Source organism: Myodes glareolus, chromosome 8 (assembly GCF_982192425.1).
Source record: "Myodes glareolus chromosome 8, mMyoGla1.1, whole genome shotgun sequence".
In the NCBI taxonomy this organism is placed as follows: Eukaryota; Metazoa; Chordata; class Mammalia; order Rodentia; family Cricetidae; genus Myodes; species Myodes glareolus.
In genome coordinates this window covers 18,918,980-18,944,063 of record NC_142033.1, presented here as the reverse complement: position 1 = coordinate 18,944,063, position 25,084 = coordinate 18,918,980, and the positions used below count along the sequence as shown (strand labels likewise).

The 25,084-nt window shown below is 38.8% G+C and overlaps 1 long non-coding RNA gene across 1 annotated transcript; it reads left to right on the top strand.

The window, feature by feature from the left end:
* Positions 1-8,602: 8,602 nt before the first annotated feature.
* LOC125396386 (uncharacterized) lies at positions 8,603-13,805 on the top strand. The gene is made up of 3 exons (XR_015002546.2): positions 8,603-8,678; positions 10,236-10,302; positions 12,370-13,805. It is a non-coding gene; the product is annotated as an uncharacterized LOC125396386 (long non-coding RNA).
* Positions 13,806-25,084: the final 11,279 nt, after the last annotated feature.

The following is a 25,084-nucleotide window of genomic DNA, read 5'->3' as shown; positions in this document are numbered from 1 at the left end:
TAGTTAAAGAATGTTTACCGTAGGCAGTGCTGAGAAGTTTTATCCAGAGAGGTGAGTGGGAGCTCGACTGGGCGCTCTGTCCCAGAAGAGAGCACAGCCCCTCCCACCTCAGGTTCTGCGGCAGGGTCTTCAGTTAATATCAATGGACTCAATTCACCTATAATAAAAAGGCACAGACTTAGACATTGGATACAAAAACAGGATCCAACATTCTGCTGTTTACAAGAAACACACCTCAACCACAAAGACAGACATCTACTCAGAGTCAAGATATGTAGAAACTTACAAGTTAGTACAACTTCATTGTTTCAATTTAAAATTTAAAAATGCAATACAAATTACATAAGCTAAGAAATCATTTCTTTCGGAAAGTATAGGTGCTATCAACATGGTACTCTGTGTGTGTGTGTTTGCAAAATCTATTCAACAGTGATTTTTAATTCTCATTCTCATTTTTTTTTACTAAATTCTCACAAGGTAACTTGAGAATTCATTTTTGTAAACATTTGTACTTCCCAATAGCATTCTTGAAGATGAAGTAGCACGTATGAGACTAGCACATGACTAGGGATGACCTATAAAAATAATAATTTTTGTCCTCTTTTGATGTGGAATTCCCCTCTGTATGCTGTGATTACTGTTGATTAATAAAGAAACTACTTTGGACCTATAGCAGGGCAGAACAGAGCTAGGCAGAGAAACTAAACTGAATGCTGGGAGAAAGAAGGCAGAGTCAGGAGAAGCCATCTAGCTCCACCTGAGACAGATGCAGGATGCCAGATGGAACTTTAGCCGGCAAGCCACAGCAACATGGCAATACAAAGATCAATAGAAATAGGTTAAATTAAGGTGTAAGAGTCAGCCATAAGAAGCTAGAGCCAATAGGCCAAGCAGTGATTTAATTAGAACAGTTTCTGTGTGGCTATTTCAGGGTTGAGCAGCCAGGGAACAAACAAGCAGTCTCCTACAATACCCTTTAGATTGTTTAGTGGTATAGGAGGTCCTTCTTTCTATGTGTTGCTTGTACTGGTTAATGAATAAAGAAACTGCCTTGGCCTGAGAGAGGCAGAACTTAGGTAGGCGGGGAAGATGGAACTGAATGCTGGGAAGAAGAAAGGCAGAGAAAGAGAGAGTCACTAGAGTTAGACATGCTGAAGCTTTCCCGGTAAACCACTTCCATGTGGTGATAGACAGATTAGTAGAAATGGGTTAAATCAAGATATGTGAGTTAGCCAATAAGAGATTAGAGATAATGAGCCAAGCAGTGATTTAATTAATACAATTTCTGTGTGGTTATTTTGGGGATAAGCTAGCTGGGAGGCCGGGAAGAACAAGCGGGCCCTCTCCCTTGCAACACTTTAGTTTTGCTTCTTGCTTTGTTCTAAATTTTGTTCACCTTTTTTCTTCCTTTCATTTTTGTAAAGACAATTTACTAGACACAGAAAGGATGCTTCAGTTGTATAAATTTGTTTTATGAAACTTCATGGTTCTCATTGATATCTTTCCTTACTCTAGCAGTGGTTACCCACAACTGAAGCTCTTCCACTTGGCAGCTGAGGAAGACCTGGACTTTGATATGGCGTCTTTGTTTCATTCATTTAATTTTTTTAAAGTAAAACTATGAAAAACTTTTGGATTAAACAGAAAAAACTTGTAAATTATAAAGAAAATATATCAGCCGACCCCATAGACTCCCAGGTGAGCCTGCTCTGCTGGCTCCACCCTGCTAGCTTCCCCGCCAGCCATCCCAGCTTCCATCCAGAGGGCCTTCGGAGTGGTGAGTTGATTCGGGCCCGTGGCAGGGGCCCGGCGAGGAGGAGCTAGGACTTTCCCGGACCCCATAGACTCCCAGGTCAGCCTGCTCTGCTGGCTCCACCCTGCTAGCTTCCCACCAGCCATCCCAGCTTCCATCCAGAGGGCCTTCGGAATGGTGAGTTGATTCGGGCCCGCGGCAGGGGCCCGGCAAGGAGGAGCTAGGACTTTCCCCGACCCCATAGACTCCCAGGTCAGCCTGCTCTGCTGGCTCCACCCTGCTAGCTTCCCCGCCAGCCATCCCAGCTTCCATTCAGGTACAAATTTCTATATTTCTCCCCTCCCACTGAGGCCACAAAATTTCCCCAGTTCAGCTGCCTTGCACACTGGGCCTGCTCTGTAGGGGCATCCCGGAAAGAGGGAGTGCCTGTGCTTCAATACCCTGCCTGAGGAAAGGTAGGCATTCTATCAGTGAACTCCCTGCCCAACAAGGGAACCTGACCTGATACCAGAAGTTCCAATAGAGAGCATTTGATCGAAGAGATGGGCAGACGCCAAGGCAAGACCTCCTCTAACAATCTGAAAAACAACATGAAAATATCAGATCCTAACAACCCTACAACAGAAAGATTTGAACACTCTAACCCAGATGAAGTGGGAAAAAGTGCCATTATGAAAGCAATAGAGTCCCTTAAACAGGATATGAATAACTCCCTTAAGGAACTGGTCGAGAAGTATAACAAAAAGTTTGAAGAAATGAGTATAGAAATGGATGAGAAATATAACAAAAAGTTTGAAGAAATAAGTAAATCTGTGAGTGATACCCTGAGAAACCAAGAAAAAACAATCAAACAAGTAAAGGAAACAGTCCAAGAATTGAAAACTGAAATGGAGGCAATGAAGAAAACACAAAACGAGAACCGGCTGGATATGGAAAACCTAGGTAAATGAGCGGAGACTACAGAATCAAGCATAACCAATAGAATACAAGAGATAGAAGAACGAATCTCAGATTCTGAAGATACCATAGAGAAAATAAATGCTCTGGTCAGAGAAAACGGCAAATCCAACAAATTCTCTTCACAAAACATTCAGGAAATCTGGGACACAATAAAAAAACCAAATCTAAGAATAATAGGGATTGAAGAAGGAGAAGAACTGCAGATCAAAGGCCCAGAAAATATATTCAACAAAATTATAGAAGAAAACTTTCCCAACCTAAAGAACGATATTCCTATGAAGGTTCAAGAAGCATACAGAACACCGAATAGATTGGATCAGAAAAAAACATCCCCGCGCCATATAATAATCAAAACACAAAACATAAATGTTAAAGAAAAAATTTTAAGAGCTGCAAAGGAAAAAGGTCAAGTAACTTATAAAGGTAAACCTATCAGGCTTACACCGGATTTCTCTATGGAAACCATGAAAGCCAGAAGATCCTGGATAGAGGTGCTGCAGAAACTAAGAGACCATGGATGCAAACCCAGACTACTATACCCAGCCAAGCTATTGTTCACTATCAACAGAGAAAACAAAATATTCCAGGATAAAAACAAATTTAAACAATACGTAGCTACTAATCCAGCCTTACAGAGAATATTAGAAGGAAAATCACTACCGAAGGAATCCAACATTCCCAACACGACCTACAATAACTCGAACATCTAGCGACCATTCACAAGCACAAATCAAAGAAGAAAAACACATACACTCTACTACCTAAAAAAAAAAAAATGACCGGAGTCAACAACCACTGGTCATTAATATCACTTAATATAAATGGACTCAATTCACCTATAAAGAGGCACAGACTTAGAGATTGGATACAAAAACAGGATCCAACATTCTGCTATTTACAAGAAACACACCTCAACCACAAAGACAGACACCTACTCAGAGTAAAGGGTTGGGAAAAGGTTTTCCAAGCAAATGGACCTAAGAAACAAGCGGGCGTGGCCATTCTAATATCTAACAAAATCGACTTCAAACTAAAATCAATCAGAAGAAATGGAGATGGACATTTCATACTCATAACTGGAACAATTCAACAGGAGGAAGTCTCAATCCTGAATATCTATGCTCCTAATATAAAGGCACCCACATATGTAAAAGAAACTCTTCTAGAACTCAAGGCAGTCATCAAACCACACACACTAATAGTAGGAGACTTCAACACTCCTCTCTCACCAATGGACAGGTCAATCAGACTGAAACCAAACAGAGAATTGAGAGACCTATTGGAGGTATTGAATCAAATGGACTTAACAGACATCTATAGAACACTCCACCCAAATAGGAAAGAATATACCTTTTTCTCTGCAGCTCATGGAACCTTCTCGAAAATTGACCACATACTCAGTAACAAAGCAAACTTCCACAGATACAAAAAAATATTAGTAACTACCTGTGTCTTGTCAGGTCACCATGGACTAAAATTAGAATTCAACAACAATGCTCCCCCCAGGAAGCCAACAAACTCATGGAAACTGAACAGTCAACTACTAAATCACCCCTGGGTCAAGGAAGAAATAAAGAAAGAAATTAAACTCTTCATTGAATTTAATGAAAACAAAGACACAACATACTCAAACCTATGGGACACTATGAAAGCAGTGCTAAGAGGAAAGTTCATAGCACTAAGTGCCCAATTAAAGAAAATGGAGAAAGCACACATTGGAGACTTAACAGCACACTTGAAAGCTCTAGAAAAAAAAGAAGCTGATTCACCCAGGAGGTCTAGAAGACTGGAAATAATCAAACTGAGGGCTGAAATCAACAAAATAGAAACACAGAAAACAATCCAAAGAATCAATGAATCAAAAAGCTGGTTCTTGGAGAAAATCAACAAGATTGACAAACCCCTATCCAAGTTAATCAAATGGCAGAGAGAGAACATGCAATTTAATAAGATCAAAAATGAAAAGGGGGACATAACCACAGACACAGAGGAAATTCAGAGAATCATTAGATCTTACTATGAAAGTTTATATGCCACAAAGTTGGAAAATGTAAAAGAAATGGACATTTTTTTAGATAAGTACCATATACCAAAGTTTAACCAAGAACAGGTGAACAATCTAAATAGACCTGTTAGTCGCGAAGAATTAGAAGCTGTTATCAAAAATCTCCCTACCAAAAAAAGTCCAGGACCAGATGGTTTCAATGCAGAATTCTACCAGAACTTCCAGGAAGAGCTAATACCTATACTCCTTAACGTATTCCACAATATAGAAACAGAAGAGTCATTGCCTAACTCCTTTTATGAAGCTACAGTTACCCTAACACCAAAACCACACAAAGACACAACCAAGAAAGAGAATTACAGGCCAATCTCACTCATGAACATCGACGCGAAAATTCTCAATAAAATACTGGCAAACCGAATCCAAGAGCACATTAGAAAAATTATCCATTATGATCAAGTCGGCTTCATTCCAGAGATGTAGGGCTGGTTCAACATACGCAAATCTATCAATGTAATCCATCATATAAATAAACTGAAAGAAAAAAACCATATGATCATCTCACTAGATGCTGAAAAAGCATTTGACAAAATTCAACACCCATTTATGATAAAGGTGTTGGAGAGACTGGGGATACAAGGATCATACCTAAATATAATAAAAGCAATATACAGCAAGCCGACAGCTAACATCAAACTGAATGGAGAGAAACTCAAAGCCTTTCCACTAAAATCAGGAATGCGACAAGGCTGTCCACTCTCTCCATACCTCTTCAATATAGTGCTTGAAGTTCTAGCAATAGCAATAAGACAACATAAAGAGATCAAGGGGATTCGTATTGGAAAGGATGAAGTTAAACTTTCGTTATTTGCTGACGATATGATAGTTTACATAAGTGACCCCAAAAACTCTACCAAAGAACTCCTACAGCTGATAAACACCTTTAGTAACGTGGCAGGATACAAGATCAACTCCAAAAAATCAGTGGCCCTCCTATACACAAAGGATAAAGAAGCAGAGAGGGAAATCAGAGAAGCATCACCTTTCACAATAGCCACAAATAGCATAAAATATCTCGGGGTTACTCTAACCAAGGAAGTGAAAGACCTATTTGACAAAAACTTTAAGTCTTTGAAGAAAGAAATTGAGGAGGATACCAGAAAATGGAAAGACCTCCCCTGCTCTTGGATTGGGAGAATCAACATAGTAAAAATGGCAATTCTACCAAAAGCAATCTATAGATTCAATGCAATCCCCATCAAAATCCCATCAAACTTCTTCACAGACCTTGAGAGAACAATAATCAAGTTTATATGGGAAAACAAAAAACCCAGGATAGCCAAAACAATCTTATACAATAAAAGAACTTCTGGAGGCATTACCATCCCTGACTTCAAACTCTATTATAGAGCTACAGTATTGAAAACAGCTTGGTATTAGCATAAGAACAGAGAAGTCGACCTATGGAATCGAATAGAAGACCCAGATATTAACCCACAAACTTATGAACACCTAATTTTCGACAAGGGAGCTAAAGGTATACAATGGAAGAAGGAAAGCATCTTTAACAAATGGTGCTGGCATAACTGGATGTCAACCTGTAAAAAAATGAAAGTAGATCCATATCTATCACCATGCACAAAAATCAAATCCAAATGGATTAAAGACATCAACATTAATCCGTCCACTTTGAACCTGATAGAAGAGAAAGTGGGAAGTAGTCTACAAGATTTAGGCACAGGAGGCCTCTTCCTAAGTAGGACCCCAGCAGCACAGACAATAAGAGAAACAATGAATAAATGGGATCTACTGAAACTGGGAAGCTTCTGTAAAGCAAAGGACACTGTCAGTAGGACAAAAAGGCTGCCTTCTGACTGGGAGAAGATCTTCACCAACCCCTCATCAGACAAAGGTCTGATCTCCAAAATATACAAAGAACTCAAGAAACTAGGCACTAAAACTCTAATTAACCCAATTAAAAAGTGGGGTACTGAACTTAACAGAGAATTCACAACAGATGAACTTCGAATGGCCAGAAGACACTTAAGGTCATGCTCAACCTCCTTAGCGATCAGGGAAATGCAAATCAAAACCACTTTGAGATACCATCTTACACCTGTCGGAATAGCTAAAGTCAAAAACACCAACGATAGCCTATGCTGGAGAGGATGTGGAGTGAGGGGAACACTCATCCATTGTTGGTGGGAATGCAAACTCGTGCAGCCACTGTGGAAATCAGTGTGGCGGTTTCTCAGGAAACTGGGAGTCAACCTCCCTCAGGACCCAGCAATTCCACTCTTGGGAATATACCCTAAAGATTCCCTAACATACTACAAAAGCATTTGTTCTACTATGTTCATAGCAGCACTATTTGTAATAGCCAGAACCTGGAAACAGCCTAGGTGCCCCTCAATAGAAGAATGGTTAAAAAAGGTTTGGAACATATACACATTAGAGTTTTACTCAGCGGTAAAAAACAATGACATCTTGAATTTTGCATGCAAATGGGTGGAAATAGAAAACGCTTTACTGAGTGAGGTAAGCCAGACCCAAAAAAGGAACACGGTATGTATTCACTCATAAGTGGATTCTAACCATAATTAAAGGTCTTTGAGCCTATTATTCGTGATCCTAGAGAAGCTAAATAAGAAGATGAACCTGATGAAGATTATTTAGCTATCCACCAGGAGGTAGGAAATAGACAAGAGTCCCAGGTAACCTCGGGTGCATGGGGGGGTGGGAGGGTCGATGGAAGGGGAGAGGGTTAGAGAGAAGGGAGTAGGGGAGGAACGGGGAAAGCTTGGTGGCCTGGGATGGGGGGGGGGGGTAGGGAGGAAGGATGAATATGGGATCAGGGAAGAATATATTTCAACTAAGGGAGCCATTTTAGGGTTTACAGGAGACTTGATTATATATGGGATCCCAGGTCCAAGGAGAGATCCCCCAGATTGTTCTCTGGACAGAGGAGAGGGTGCCTGAATCGGCCGTGGCCCATGACCATACTGATGTATATTTTGCTTATCACCATAGATCCTTCATCTGGCGAAGGACGGCGATACAGTCGGAGACCCACATTGGAGCACCGGACTGAGCCCCCCGAGGTCCAAATGAGGAGCAGAAGGAGGAAGAACATGAAAAACGAAATCAGTACTGCGAGGGATGCTATCACCCACTGATACAAGGGAACGGATCTGATGAGAGTTTACCAAGGCCAGTTGGACTGGGACTGAACGAGGACGTGATCTAACCAGATTCTCGGAATTTGGCCGGATTCTCTGACTGTGGCTGGCCCGAAGTCTTTCTGAAAAGCCATTGACTATGACACTGGGACCTGTTTCCTCTACATATACTGGATTTTGGGGATCCAGTCTGTTTGGACACTCACCTTCCTGGACCTGGAGGGAGGGGGAAGGAACTGGAACTTCCCACAGGGCAGGAAACCCTGACTGCCCTGGGGGACGAAGAGGGAGGAGGAGGGGGAGTGGGGGGAGTGGGAGGGTGTTGGGAGGGGGGGCGGAAATGGAAACTTTTATAATTTAATAAAATTTACTTTAAAAAAAAGAAAATATATCAGAACAAACATGTCATGCTTTTTTCACCCAAAATAGACAGTGGGCACCACAGGTCCTTCTTTCTTGTCTTGAAATGAAAGCACAATGTGACTCACTACACAGCTTACTAAGGAAGCTACTCACAGTGAAAAACAGAGTGGATTTAAAAATGAAAAGAAGGTAGAATCACACTGCCAAACTGGCACGGATGCTTCCTGTTTGTAAAGTATTAACGAAAACTGTTTCATCTTCCTACTTGGGTTTCTTTTACTGCCAATAAAATTATACGACAGCATATATAAGAACTGAGAGTTCTGGGCCTTTGTCCTTCATCTTCCACCACTCAGAAATAACTGGCCAGAGTCCTCCTGGACAGCAGGCGAATCAGCTAAGAAGAAACTTCTCCAAGGTAGGCACCTGGAAATATGAAGCCCTTTAACTTGACATTAAATTTTGCCTTGTTTTAGAGACAGCATTTTAATGGACCGTTTATAGGATCTTAATTTTCATCACTGCAAGAGGACATGCCTAAAAGAAATCAAAAGTCATAAATCTACCACATTTTGAAAATTTTTACAGTAACAGTAAAGTATTACTTGATCACTTCGGACAGTGAGTGCATCAAAGTCCACAATTCCCTTTCTCCTCCTTGTACCTTGTGGTTCCTTAACATTCATAATGATGGGCTCCTCTCAAATGGACTCTGGAAGAGAATTATTCTAACATACATATTTACAGTTATTTTTTCTTATTTTTTAAGCTTAACATAAAATATATCTTAGACAAAAACAATAAGTCACATATGCACATAAAATCCAGTGAATAATTGTTCCTAAGATTCTTTCAGGTTTTGCACTGTTCAACTGCCACATTTATACTATTGCCAGAGTTGACTGTGAGCTGACAGGCCACTGTGTGCAGTGATATGAAGGAAGAACTCAGGCAACCTGCCTCTAGAAATTGATCACAAACTTTATGGCACTCAAAATAAAATACAGTTAAACAATGATGTTGTCTTTTGTCCTAGTAATTGATGGAGCATAGCTGGATGTTAGAAAACAGATTTGTGGACACGTATTGTGGACTAGCACCATTTAGTTTAATGTTAAACAAAAGCTATTTGCTAAAGGATGCTTTGCCCTTTGATTGCATCTAATAGGAAGACTTCTTCCTTCTCTTCTCAGTGTCATAAGACCATATATGATATATAAAGTGTTTGTATATCACACTCAAGTCTACAGAGGCCTGTTATATGGAACAAAATGTACATGAAATAAATGTCCACATTGAGATGATTGCTGCTAAATCAAAGCTTTACTTTGGAAAGCTTCTGTTGCTCAGAATCTTCATGAGCAACTATTTGGATTCTCTCCAGCATCAGCTCACAAGTGTAGTAAGGAGGCTGCTTGTTCATTTCCTGACTGCCTAGACTTTTGAAATAACCATATTATTAATTAACTGTATTAATTAAATCACTGCTTGGCCAATTACTTAAACATATTGCTAGCTAGCTCTTACATCTAGAATTAGCCCCTCTCCATTATTTTATACTTTACCACAAGGCTTGTTGACTACCTGCAAGGTTTCAACCTGTCTCTAGCAGTGGTTCCATGGCTTCTCCCTGACTCTGCCTCCTTTCTCCCAGCATTAGGTTTAGTTTTCCCTGCCTAACTAAGTTCTGCCCTGCTATAGGTCCAAAGCAGTTTCTTTATTCATTGATGGTAATCACAGCATACAGAGGAAAATCCCACAACACACAAGTCAAATGTGAAAACTAGCTCCATCATTATCCAGTCAAATGTTAAGAGTTGATCATATGACTGCTCTAATATTGAGTCCAAGATAAGGGTAGGAAAATTATTTTAAGATATACTGCTCTACATATACACCATGTGTTGAGACAAGTTCCAAATAAACCATTTCATTTTTAAAGGGAATGCTAACCAGTCATTTTGCTTGCTTTCAGGAGCAAACAAAAGATGAAACAACTGTATTTGTTCTTGGTTCTTTGGGTTCTTGGAGGATGTTTCCTGGTAAGTCTCAATAATCCCTACCACTATATTCTCTTATTAATGTTTACTTCAGATTAATATTACTTATCTGCCTTTCCTAATATGTAGGAACTACAAATTACTAATGAAATGCCACTCTGGTACTTTAAATTCTACTTTGAAATTGTGGTTTACTTTAATAGTCACAGAAAGTCTATGATTGCCATATTAGAATCTCAGACCTTATGCAGATTTTATTATACAGATAAATCTCTTCTGCTCCAATACTCCAGAAACTACACAGGTAACTCTTCTTGACATAAAGCTGATTATCAACATATTCTTGTCCTTAGAAAAGTCAATAAATTGTCCATTAGCATAGCCGGTAGTAGTAGTTACTATTCAACAAGTGCTGTACCTAGGCAAGCACTACCTAGACATTCTAGGCAACATTAAATCATTCATAATAAATGATTTATGGAAACAACCTTAGGCGTGGCTAACAATATCTCACGATTAATCTGGCAGATGCCAGGATCTAGAAATATATATGAATGTCATTTTCCAAAGGTTAAAACAGAATTGTTTCAAAGACACTGTAGGGTTACATGGCCTGTACATGACAGAGGTGGTAGGCCGGCCACAGCTTCTAAACTACAGAGACTACTAGTCTTCCTCCCTTTGACCTCTTGGCATGGTAGTGCCTATTCTACGATCACAATAAACATGTGTGTACCTCCCACTGCTGCCACACTAACATATGTCACAAACTAAAGACTCTATAACAAGTTTTGCAATTTACTGGAATTAAACCCTAGAATGACCCTATGTTCTTGAATTGACAGACACTTCCCACTCCTGAAGGGTAACTGTTTCCATTTAGGATTAATTTCAGTGACCATGTCTACTAACAGCCAACTGGCACATGCCTTTAATCCCAGTACTCGGGAGGCAGAGGCAGATGAATCTCTGTGAGTTCAAGGCCAGTCCAGAAAAGACACCAAAGCTACAGTGAAACCCTGTCCAGAAAAAAAAAAAGATTTTTGTTCATGGTCTTTGGCTTCATTAACATCTAATCTTTCATAAAGGACCTGTATGCTCAGAACAAAGAGAAAATATTTTCTTTATTGACTTTTAGGATTTTTGACGTAGAAACATGTAACAGTTTTCTATAGCAGCATAATAACTGTCAGAAACTAGGACTTTAAAGTCTGTTTATTATAGTACAGTCTGCACTTGCTTAGTTATGTTCTCTTCTCAAGTGCAGCACAGGCAGAAGAGGAGTCCTAAAGGACACCCCATCCTTCATCTCAAGGTCATCCTTTAACAGTTCAAAGATGTCCATCCCTTTATTGAACTATTGCATGAACTCAAAATTGTTTAGTAATATTCTCAATTAACATAAAGTAACAAGTTTCTAAGTGGATTTTTTGTATTCCACTGGGATGGCTTTTTCAAGATACCCAGGTCCCAGTTCTCCCTTTTCCACACAGCACCCTTTTAAATCAGTATCATTCTTTCTTCTTTATTATATTCCCAAAATTCTCCATTAAAACTTATTTTACAACTTTTACAATTTAAAAGGAAAATAAAATATTAAAATTTCAGAGAAAATATGTGGAAGTGGAAAATATATGGAAAATATAGTAACCACATTAACTGTGCCCAGGAAAACAAATACCATGTATTCTCTCTAAAAATCCTAGCATCTCATTGTTAAATATGTGTTGTGAGTTCAGAGTATATATTTATAAAGACCAGGGCACTAGAAAATGGCCATGAGATGATTCTCTGCTTTCCTGCTGGCCATGAGCCTGAGACCACTCTGATCTAATATAGCCTAACTCCCATATGATTCTCTCCAATACTGAGAATATTTATTATAAGTCAGTAGTCTATTTGCGGCTGCATTAAACTTTAGCCTCTTCTGCCTCCATAATTATAGAACTTAGAAGAAGATATCTGATAAAAAACCAAACCAGCAAATATCTTTGAAGAGTGGGACTTTTAGCAACCATCTGAAAATTCTACCTAGGCCAGAAAGTTTATGATCTGATAATTTTCTTTGAAATATCTAATTTAAAATTGTTTATTTCATTTCTCCCACAGTCTGGTGAATGTCACAGAGGCCCCAGAAGACGACATGAAACTAGAAGAGCTCTGCTTCCTCTTCTCCCTTCCTTTGGTTCAGGATTTGCCAGAGGTCAAGAAATTGATACCGCTCCCCATAATCCCTCTGTTCCAGAAGAAATAATCATACAGCCTCTTCCATTAACAGTAATTATACCTTTCATAATATGACCTCTACAAACTTGAACTCCAACCAATCCTCCTCCCACTCCACCTCCTGCCCCAATACATTATCATCATCATTAATGCCCTGGCAATGTGTAAGCATACGTGGGCATTCCGTTTATGGTGGTTCTCCAGTTGCTCCTATCCTGGGCAGCCCTAGATGCTTGCATTATTGTTGTCATACCCAGGGTTCCATGGTCTTCCTTTCTGTTGTCTATCCAGCATGTTTTGGGCCTTCCTCTTTGCCTTATCCCATCCATTCCTCCAAGCAGTGCTGTCTTCGGGTATCTGTTATCATTCATTCTCATAACATGGCAGAAGTATCTCAAGCACCATTGCCATACCCTGTAGTTTACTTTCTTCTATACTTGGAGATGTTTCTTAATGTCATTGTTGCACAGGCTATCTCTTCATGTGATGCCTAGAATCTTCCTGAAACATGCTGTCTCAAACAGATTCAACTGCTATTTTGAGGAGCATTTCATTGTCCAGGTTTCAGAGTTATAAAGAATGCAGCTAAAGACAGTGTCTCACATATCTGTAATTTTGTTGTTGTTGCTATGTGCCATGCTGACCAAACCTTTCCTATCACCTAGAATGCAGCCCTCGCTATCCCTATCAACCTCTTGGCATCTGTAATAGTTCCCTCCTTTGAACTAAGGTTTTCTCCCTGACAGACAAAGTTGACTGTTTGCTTGAGTTTCTGATGCATTGGCGAGACTGGAAACAACTAGTTAGGTCCTCTGGAAACCTGAATAATTTAGTACATGCATAGAAAGATGTCCAACTGGCTGGCTAAAGGCTACCACATGAAGAGGAAGAGACCTAGTCAGTCGTCCTCATCAACTCAGACCAGGAACCCCCAACACCCAATACAACACCAGTGCCAATATCTCCATATATTGCATCAAATTCCACTGATGATTTTCTGAGCTGGTGGCAAAGATTAAATTCTCTTTGGGAATCAGGATGTTATATCCCAAAGAACTGCAAAAATTTGGGACAAATAATCTTTAAAGACTTAAGAAACAACCCCTTCCCAAGCATTTTGAATGAAAATAAGGAACATTACAAAGTATCTACTGTTGTCATCAGAGTGATTATCATGCCATCTGCGGTGTCACTTGAATAAAAGTAATCATTCAGAAACCTGACCTTGTACCAAGAGGCAAAATGATGATTGGGAGAAATACAATTCTTGACCTTGTAACATGGAATCGTGATGCTAGATGGATAGATAAGATGTCCACTTGAGTGTCATTGTCAAATAATTACAAATCAGAGAAATGTAAGTATATATTAAAAGTATTCCTTCACACAGTATGTTCCTGAAAATTCATGAGTATTTGTCACCATTATATTTGATCCCATGTTGATTCTACACCCATGGAGTTAAAATATCTTGCATGGAAAATACTCAAAAAACACATTGTATGTGTATTGAGTGTGTTCTTTACTGCCCTTATCCCTTCAATAACCCATGCCAACTATGTTTACACAGCATTAATATTATCATGCAAATTATAGCCAATTTGGAGATGATTTAATGTGTGCAGGAAAACTATATAAATTAAATGCAATCTATGCATGTTTTAAATGGAATACTTGACATCCACAAATTAATTGTAGCATTCACAAAAGCCCTAGAATCATTCTCTCAAGGAGACAACTGTACTTATAAGCAAACTTTCACATAAACTTTCAATTCTGAAGAAGAAACATCTAAGAAAATCAAAATGGGACAGGAAGCAAATATTTGAATTTTATGTTTCAAAGTAATAAACTGATGATAGATGGTTTCAGACCATCTATAGTAATAAAGAAGGGCCTGAGAAAATTTCCTCTTTCTGTTGTCTCTATTATTTGAAAATGTAAAGAAAAATAATTTATTAAGACTACAGAGAAAATGAATTCATTGCAACATGAAAAATCTCTTATTTATTAAGACTACAGAGCAAATGAATTCATTGCAACATGAAAAATCTCTTATTTTTGACTAAAGAAAGTATTTCTGACTTAAGAAAGTGACCTCACATTGCCATAAAGCCAAACACATAAGAATCAAAAATTCTCTATGTAAGCTCCGTACTCTCTAATTCCACAGACAGCTGTTTGATAATTTAGCATGATGTCTGCATTGGCTGTTCCAGTAGCTAAGAGGCAGCTAATGACGGCTACACCTGCCCTAATGAAGCCAGAGCTCAATCTTCATGAGAGGAGTGACTCTGAATGCCCAAGATACACATAAATGAACCTAAGCATTAAGTCATTCAAGAAAACAAAATAAGGTGCAGGAAGAGATCCAGTCATGGTAACTGGGTGTGTGCACAAGGTGATCACTGGCAACCTCTCCATTACTATACATTTTGGGGAAGAACTAAAGATTGTTAGCAAGGATATCATTTTTTTTATAGAAAGACAGTTAAAAGGAAGGGATCTTTAAGCTCTGAAACAGAACTTTTGTATGCAGTAGAGTCCTAAGAATGCTGATATTGATACAGGGTGGAGGATATATACGGGATTTGCTTTTAGGAATTGATTAATTATAAGAATAGAAAGAATGGATGTTAGGCAGGAATGGTACAACATGCGTATAATCCATGCTTTGGGAAAGATAACAAGTTGTGAAAGATCACAAGCTTAAGTCTAGCAAAACACATAGGAAGACCCTATCTCAAGAAAGAGAACTCTATCAAGAGTCAGTTGCTTTTGTCTTTAATATGATCAAGAGACAAAGGAAGAAGTGGTTAGATATAGGACATAGACACATTCTCTCCCTCCCCCCAAAAATAAAAACTGTTAAACTAAGTGCTAAATCTGGGATATGATAATGAGAAACTAGAATCTACTGAAAATGTTTTCTTAAGCAACCATGTAAACAATTATTTTATTTATTGAACAGGGAAAAACACAATAATCCTCAGGGCACAAGGATTCAGAATATCCTAAATTCTGCCTCTGGATATGTTAGTTTGAAATCCCCTTTTAATTTCTGTGTTATCTTCATATGCTATCATAGTATATTATCACAATCTTAGCCCATCACAAGTCTTGCTCTTTCTCATAATTCTATAGGTCAGATATCTCTTCCAGAGTATTAATTGTTCTGCTTGAGGTCCCAAGGCTGAAATCAAGATAAGGGTAATTCTCTGTTCCTTTCTATCTGGAAGCTGTAGGGCATCATCATTTTGAAGCACATTTGTCTCTCCTACACATCTGATCAAAACTTCAGCCACACCTCTGACTGTAGTCATAAAAATTTACCAGATTCTGAGATTTTTCAACTTTTAGAGATTTAATTTAAAAATAGACTAGAGTGAGAAGAGTTTAATATTTCAAGTTGACACCTTGAAGCCATGCAGTTGTTAGGAATGAAAACATCTAAGAGATTGCTATAGGAGTATTTCTGATAAGAAAACAATGTTGGATTCTAAGTCCATATGCCAAAAGTAAGACAATCACAGGTACTAAGAGCAATGGCATTGTATAGATCATTTTCAGTGATGTGGAAGTGATGAAAAGTGACAAATGCAGAGGCAATAAGGAAGGCATATATATTTACTATATGTAAATTAACACAGCAAAAGATATTTTTAATTATTTGCTATCCAACACATTGAGTTCCTGAGATATTATACTTGCTCTCTTAAGTCACATCTAGAGCCTGGTTTTGCTGTCATTTGATTCTTCTTCTTTAATGACCATTTATCACTTCTATTTCCTCACTTGTATCTCAAAACATCACCTAGAATAAAGTCTTCTCATCAACTTCCCCTTATCCTCTTCCTGCATCTACTCCAATCACATCCTTCATGGCAGATCCAATGTTTTACACCCTAAACTCTGGCTTCTGAGTTCTATCATCTTCAGCATGACAGGAATCAGCCTCACTTAATGGCAGCTCCGGTATTTGTAAATAACCTTTAAACATATTTCATGTCAAATCTGAGACTTTAGAACCCTCTTCTCTGGATGAGTTTGCTCCTGATCCCACTATTAAACACCTGCTTTAACCTCACTTATTCCTGTGCTCCTGATTTTCTTGTTACTCTTTGTAGATCACCTGTTTCCATTTTCTGCCTATAGAGCAGTACTAAGAAATATGCACTTATGTACAGCACTTAGTAAATATCTAAATCCACAAACTGAGGGTGGCATTTGATAACAGTAACTACCAACTACTGGAAGCCTAGTGTGTGTTTGAATGTGATTGGAAAACAAATGTGAAAAGTAAAAAAAAAGAAGAAGAAAATAATACAGATAGATGTCTAGATAAATAGGAATACATTAGCTACATCAACCATTTTACAATGATATATTACTTTTCCTTAAGTGAGGTTCAGAGAAACAAAGTAACTTAGAAAAGTATGAGCACCTGGTTAAAGACAGGCCTACAACTTCACACAAGCAGACCCACATTACATACTCAACCTCTTTTCACAAAACTTAAAATCTGTTGCATACACACACCAATTTTCATACTATAAGAAACTCCAACTATATACACCCTCTGCCCTCTGTCCATGTGGAAAAACACTACTGAGGATGACCATCTGTCTATGCAGGTCTATGGACTGCTCAACCCTGACATCTGCTGTAGTTAAGATTCCTGTTCCCTGTGTCACGTGAAGCTCAGAAGGAAATTTTTAATTTATTTATTTATTTATTAAAATTTTCCACCTCCTCCCCAACATTTTCTTCCAACTCCCCCCACTCCTCCTCCCCCTCCCACTCCCCCTCCCCCTCCCACTCCAGTTCTAAGAGCAGTCAGGGTTCCTTGCCCCATGAGAAGTTCAAGGTCCTCCCCACTCCATCCAGGTCTAGGAAGGTGAGCATCCAAACAAACCAGGCTCCCACAAAGCCAGTCCTTGCAGTAGAATCAAAACCTGGCCATTGTCCTTGACTTCTCAGTCAGCCCTCATTGACAGCCACATTCAGAGTCCGGTTTGATCACATGCTCCATCAGTCCCAGTCCAGCTGGCCTTGGTGAGTTCCCATTAGATCAGTCCCACCATCTCAGTGGGTGGACGCACCCCTCACGGTCCTGACTTCCTTGTTCATGTTCTCCCTTCTTCTGCTCCTCATTTGGACCTTGGGAGCTAATTCCAGTGCTCCAATGTGGGTCTCTGTCTCTATCTCCATCCATCACCAGATGAAGTTCTATGGTGATATGCAAGATATTCATCAGTGTGGCTATTGGACAAGGCCAGTTCAGGTACCCTCTCCTCTGCTGCCCAAGGAACAAGCTGGGGACATCTCCTTGGACCTGAGAACCCCTCTAGAGCCAAGTCTCTTGCAAACCCTAAAATGGCTCTCTTAATTACGATATCTACTTCCCTGCTCCCATATCCACCCTTCCTCCATCCCACCCATCCCATTCCCCCAAGCTCTCCCTACTCCTCCCATTCTCCCTTCTCTCTCCTCATCTCCCCTTACACCCACCCCATCCCCACCCCCGTGCACCCAACTTTTGCCTGGCAATCTTGTCTACTTCCAATATCCAGGACGATAACTATATGATTTTCTTTGGGTTCACCTTCAGAAGGAAAATTAAAGGTCAGCCATTATCATAAGTGGACAAATTAAGTTCCTAAGCAACTTGCAAATAAAAATAAAATTTATCTCTGAGAAAGAATTTAACTTCAGGATGAAGGGCAAATGATCTATACCCATTCCAGTATCTTATTACAACACCAATGCAACGAGACTTTGCTGAGTCTATTCAAAGATGAAAACTGATTTCACCTACATTCCTGTTAGACATTCACATGTCTAGTTTCCTAATTTTCAGTGCTGCTTTGTAATTCTCAAATCATAATGGCAGCATGATGTGTCTATGTCTACTATATTATCATTCATCATCACCAATTACAGATGTAGTAACACCAAGACAGAGAGTATTTATGAAATCTTTAATTTCCAGAATTTCTTTGTAAACATATATCAAAGATATTCTTACAGAAATATTAAGATATCAGTTGTAAGTGTTGAAGCTTGGATGCAAAGGTATCCTGACAGTTGAGAGCCAAGGAATACCACAAAGTCATCAAAAGCATAGCAGTTTACAGCCCTGCTCCAGGGGAAGGTTTCCCCAGTGCAAGAGTAACACCTGTGCTCTGACAGGAAAGGGTTCCACAGAGAAGGTATTGCAGCTCTGCTCTGCTCTACTTGGGATATTGCAACAGCTCGGATCCCCCATGGTGTAAAAAATCTGCTCATCTAGGGGAAAGTTTCTCCAGCAAAAATGTTACAGTCCTTCTACGCTCTGCTCTACTCCAAGGAAAGCTTTAGAGCTAGGCTCGGCTCTGCAAAAATGTCACACCTCCCAGCAAACCTTACTCAAGACATTTATTGGGAAGAAAGAATCCAGGAGGGTAGGAGCCTCCGGTGAGAAAGAGCAGCAAACTGAGCAGGGTACAGAGCTTATTTGGGGTTTCATAGGAAGAAGAAGGGGGCCGTTCAAGGTGGTTTAGGATTATTGGAATTTTGAGGTCAGATTCTGGGGCAAGCTCGGAAATTAGTGGGATTTTCTGCTCAGAGATTGGTGGCATTTCTAGGTCAGGCACCTCAGCGATTGGCAGTTTCTGTACTCAGGAACTGGTTGGATTCTGCAGTCTGACTCTTGGGCATGCTAAAGGATCAGTGGGATTTCAAGCCCTGGTCCTGGGGTCAAATTAGATTCAAGGTGTTTTTTGGCTCCTTTCACCTTACAGTGATTTTGAAATGACTTCAAAGACCTTAGTAAATTACTAAAGTGAGAGAAATCTAGGTCAAAGAAATTGATAATATGAAGCCAGGTTGTCAGAAGGAAGTGCATGATAATGTTGTGTGTTGAGAAAGATATGCATATTTAATTAACAGCATAAAAATCTAAAAGTTTATCACTCAGTACCAATTCTTCAGAAATAACTTACAATACAAATACTTTTATCCTTACTGAGCATGAACTTACAGAAAGTTTTAGAGAAAGCCAGTTTTCTTCCTCCACCTCTTTATAAACATTTATACAAAGCACCACATCATTTATTCCTCAAAAATATTTTTTCTTATGCTTGTGGTGTTCTGTAACTTTTTGTCTAACTATATCGCTAGCTTCATGACAGAAATAGACAGAGGGAGAAAAGAGGATGCTCTGAAATACTTCTATGTTATTTTCTGACAGCTCCTTGGTGTTTAGTGTATAATCACAACGAGAAATTAATGAATACACTGAAAGAAATTGTGTTTTGTCCATACCTCTTCTTCAACATCATGATGAGCACATAGACAAAAGGGAGAGAGGGTGCTCTTAAAACAGAGAAGCAATAATTGACCAGTAACTCCCATACTGCCTGTGTCATGCCTCCTCCTACAGACAAAGTAGAAGAGTCATTCCATTGCATTCTTGCTGACTCACTAAAATGACCACCAGAAAGCTTCATGGACAGAGTCCTTCATTCAACTGACCTTCTACCCCACCACCGTGTAAACTAACAGCCAAGTTCAACCAACAAGCAACCTATTGCATGCTTCCCAGGAAAGCTATGACTGGAGCTCAACACAAAATGGTAAGCTTGCTTGAAATAGTATAGATTTTTTTTAAAAAAAATGTAGACAATTAGATGGCATAATTCTCAAGCATTAACTTTGGAGAAAACAATGTCATGTCAAAAAAGGTGTACACCATCTTCAACTCTAGCACTTCCCTAGAAGCCATGTGCAGCTGGGTCAGAATTACATACATCTGAGAGAGGGGTACGAGAAGGAGAGTATTGGGAATCTTTGGTTGATGGCCCTCCCCCACACTCATTCTATGAGGAAATATAATCTTATTAACTGTTAGCAAGCACAGATGCTCTGTTAAAATTATACTGTTAAAATTTTGCCCAGAGAACCAAATTCCAATACATGTTCATATAGGTTTATTAGAAAAAAAATATCTACTAAGTGATCATATTCACTAACAATAATAAGACTTTATCAGCAAATTCAATTTCCAGTAGCCAAAAGAATCTGTTGCTTTAAATATTGTATGAGAATTTATCTAGTCCAGTCTTTCATTGCCAATTTTAATTAAAATACTCTTGAGTAATGGCTTCTGTTTTTAAGAAAAGAGTGCTTCTGCCTGCTTCCCACACTCTAATCTTTTGCTGCCTGTGATCCAGGAGGAAGTTATTTCAACTCTGACAATGTCCATCCTTAAGTCCTTCACAATCAGTGATCCATACAACAATAAGTCACTTTAAAATGTTTGGATAAAATTTTATCTAAGCATAAAAACAATATATACACTGAGTACTGTGCCGGAATGATGTTTCCACCAATGTATTTGAAAAGTTCTTCTTGATTTGTACCTTTCTTTGTTCTGCTGCCATAAAAATTTCATGAAATTTTTGTCGCATGGGAACCTGTAATTTGGGGTAATTTAAATCTGTAAATACTGGCTATGTTTACACATATATGACCACAGAACAAGCATGCCCTTCTCCCCTTTGAAGTGAGAGTCATTATGTTGACAGTCTCAAGAACAGTGAGTTTTAGGATATGACCATTGAAGGTGTTATTATAGAATAATCCTTTAGTACACTATGGAGATTTTTCACTCAGAATTCTTTAATAATAGCTGATTGGCCAGTAGGCAGACAGGAAGTATAGGAGGGACAACCAAACTAGGAGAATAATGGGAGAAGATGAGCAGAGTCAGAGGAGAAGCCAACCAGCAGCCAATGAAGCAGGATGTGTAGAAAATAAGGGAACAAGCCATGAGCAAAGTAGCAAAGTATATTCTACTCAAGAATTTGATCATCAAAAGAACAAATAATCCAATGCAAAAAATGGAGTACAGACCTAAACAGAGAACTCTCAACAGAGGAATCTAAAATGACTGAAAGAGACTTAAGGAAATGCTCAACATCCTTAGTCATCAGAGAAATGCAAATCAAAACAACTCTGAGATTCCATCTTATACCTGTAAGAATGGACAAGATCAAAAATACTTATGACAACTTACGCTGGAAAGGTTATGGGATAAAAGGAATTCTCCTGCATTGCTGATGGGAGTGCAAGCTGCTTTGGATATCAGTATGGTGATTTCTCAGAAAACTATGAAATAACCTTCCTCAAGACCCAGCAATACTACTTTTGGGTGTATCTCCAAAGGATGTTCAATTGTTCCACAAGGATGTATGCTCAACTATGTTTATAGCAGCATTATTTGTCATAGTCAGAACCTGGAAACAGCCTAGATATTTTACTTTAGAATGGTCCTAATTCCCAATAATAAAGTTATGTAGCTTATGGAAAATATATTGCTAGTACTTATTTCACAGCTACCCTAATTCAGCTTTGCTCCCAAACTCTGCCTGTTAGGAGTAGTCTAACAGCCCATAACAGTTTGATATGTAGTCATCAAAGCCCATTTAAATGATTTCTTCTATTCTGGGAATACACACATAACACTGGATTAGTTCTACATTTGAAAGTACCAGTCACTAATGATTGTGTTTCTTCCCTCAATACTTGTATACCAGTCTACAAGACATTAGCATGATGGAAATGCATGGCATTGAAGTAGACAAGGAATGATTCACGGAGAGTATGGACAGTCACATTTATATTCCCAAGTATTAGCCTCTCACATCAAAGTTAATAATGAAGGACTAGTTTCTAATCCAAAATCTTTTTTTAAAATGTCCTATTAAAATCCTGAATAGACACACACACACACACACACACACACACACACACACACACACACACACAGAGAGAGAGAGAGTTTAAAGTTAGACCAATAACAGGAAGAAATATCCAAAGAGAATAATGGAGGGTAGATCTGAACTATGTATGGACATGTTTGAAAATATCACAAAGACCCATTGCTCTGTACAGTGCATAGAAACTAGTGCTGTCTGTTGTTGTTGTTGTTGTTGTTGTTGTTGTTGTTGTTGTTTATAGAGAACCTGGGAAGAGGGGACCTCAGTTTAGGAATTGCCTCCATCAGACTAGTCTGTAGACATACCTGTAGGAACACTTTCCAGATAGTTAATTGGTACAAGATATAAAACTCACTGTAGGCAGTGCCAGTCCTCAACAAGTGGGCATGGTTTGTATAAGACAGTTGATTAGTAGCCCAGAAGCAAGCTGGTAAGCAATGGTTCTGTGCTGTGGTCTCTGAGCTCCTACCTTAACTTCCCTCTATGATGGATATGAGGATGGAGATGATGGATTGTCACTGGAAACTGAAATACACTCCTCCATTCCAAGTTGCTTTAAGTCATACAGCTCAGCACAGCAACAGAAAGCAAACTATAACAATGTGACCAATAGAAACATTCTATATTTGGATAATGATTGAATAAAGTTCAGCACCATCTCTTATGGCTTTCACAAGCACCATACTGAGTAGAGGACGCACATAGAGTTAAGTTAGGTGGTGTCTGACTGGACTTTAGAATTATCTGGTAAAGGCAAAAATATAGGGAAAGAACACTAAGAGAGACCTACATAGATCTAATCTACATGGGAAGTAGAAAAAGACAAGATTTTCTGAGTAAATTGGGAGCATGGGGACCTTGGGGGAGGGTGAAATGGTGGAGGGGAGAGGCAGGGAGGGGAGCAGTGAAAAATGTAGAGCTCAATAAAAATCAATAAAAAAAGGAAAATTCAAAAAATGTGGGGTCAAGATTTAAAAAGAGAATTTTCATTAGATGGATCTCAAATGACCAATAAACACTTAAAGAAATGTTCAACATCCTTAGCCATCAGAAAAAGGCAAATCAAAGCTACTCTGAGATTCCATCTTACACCTGACAGGAGGGCTAAGATCAAAAATACAACTGGCAGTTCATGCTGGTGAGGATGTGGAGAAAGGGAACACTCCTCCATTGCCAGTGGGAGTGAAAATTTGTACAGCCACTATGGGAATTAATGCGGCAATTCCTAAAAAGAAAAAATTGGGAATTAATCTACCTCAAGACATACCTATAATATTTTGGGCATACTGAATTGTCTTTGTCCTTTTCATCAGTGTTACGTTTGTGTTATCTTGGGCTTCTCTGAGTTCCTTTGTGTCTTTTTAAACACCTTGAAACCTTTGATGAAGCTTATGATTCTCCATTTAAATTCTGTGTTCTGGAGTTCCTTTAAGTAATTAGCATTGGCATGCATTTAAACAACTGGTAGCTTTTACAGTGAAGATGATGGCTTGATTTTTTATGCTTGCACTTTTGCCCTGAGATCTGGGCACATGGACCTTTTGTTCATTTTAAATGTCGTACAGAAAGAGCATGTTGGGGTAGAAGAGACAATGTACAAGTGAGTTTGGCCTAGAAGTTAGGAATGGCTTAAGCTGAAATCAGGTAGACAGTGGAAGTGGGCCAGAAATACAGGATGTGTCTCCCAGTTCAAATCTGGCTTGGAAGAGAGATTGGATGTGGCCTGTGAGTTTGGTGTAGGTAAGGTAGGTCCTTCATAAGCCGAGAGATTGGTTGTAGCACAGATTTGTGGGCACCCCACCAACCCTGTATATTCCTGAAGTATATTTTACTCTTGTGAGTTTATGACTGATCCTCACAATCCTTTCCAATATAGTACAATTTAGAATATTTCAAACTTTTTAAAATATCAACTTGAATAGGATAATATGAGCTACTAACTCACCATGAAAGGAGTCTTCTCTCTGTCTTTGTCCCTTATGTGACACTGCAGTCTATAAAAACTGAATCAAAAGAGCCTTTGTAATAGTTCTCCTATAGATGAATTGTCAATTTGAATACTGTTTAACTCATTTCAGCCTTTTAGGTAGAAAGGTCTCTAGGTTTCACTCTACAGATCACAGGTGGTTGTCACAGACATTAATGTGTGTTTATTAATTGCGTTTTATTTTTTGTTTGTTAGTTTCTTTTTAAATTCTTCAAAATACTTTGCCCAACTTGGTTTGGTAGCATAAACATACATCATGCCCATTCAGAAGGCATTGTTAGTTCAAGGACCACCAAGATTGTAGAGGATGTTCAGCATTAACTGAAAAAATGAAACAACAATAAACAAACAAAAAGCATTTAGTCCAGGGCCAAATACAATGTCCTGGGATCATTCCCCAACACTAAACGAAAATTCTTCTAAGTCACTTATGTAAAAGTGTGAGATAAAATTCATGAGACCAGAAGTGTAGAAACTTGCAAGTTCAAAACTATAATATAATTCATTATTTCATATTAAAGCTTAAACATGAAATACAGATTATCTAAGCAGACCAGTCATTTATTTTAGAAGGTATGGATGTTATTAGCATGGTATGCTGTGAAAATGTGCTTGTGTGTGTGTGTGTACTAGTTGGCAAAACATCTATTTAACAGTGATTTTTAATTCTCATTCTCTCAAGATAACATGAGAAATCATTTTTATGTATTTGTACTTACCACATAACATTCATTTTTAAGATGAAGTAGAAAATATGAGACTAACACATAATAAAAGCTGACCTATTAAAATAATTAGAATGCTCTATTTTGTCTTCTTTGTGTTGTTTGGTTTTGGTTTGGTTTGTTCC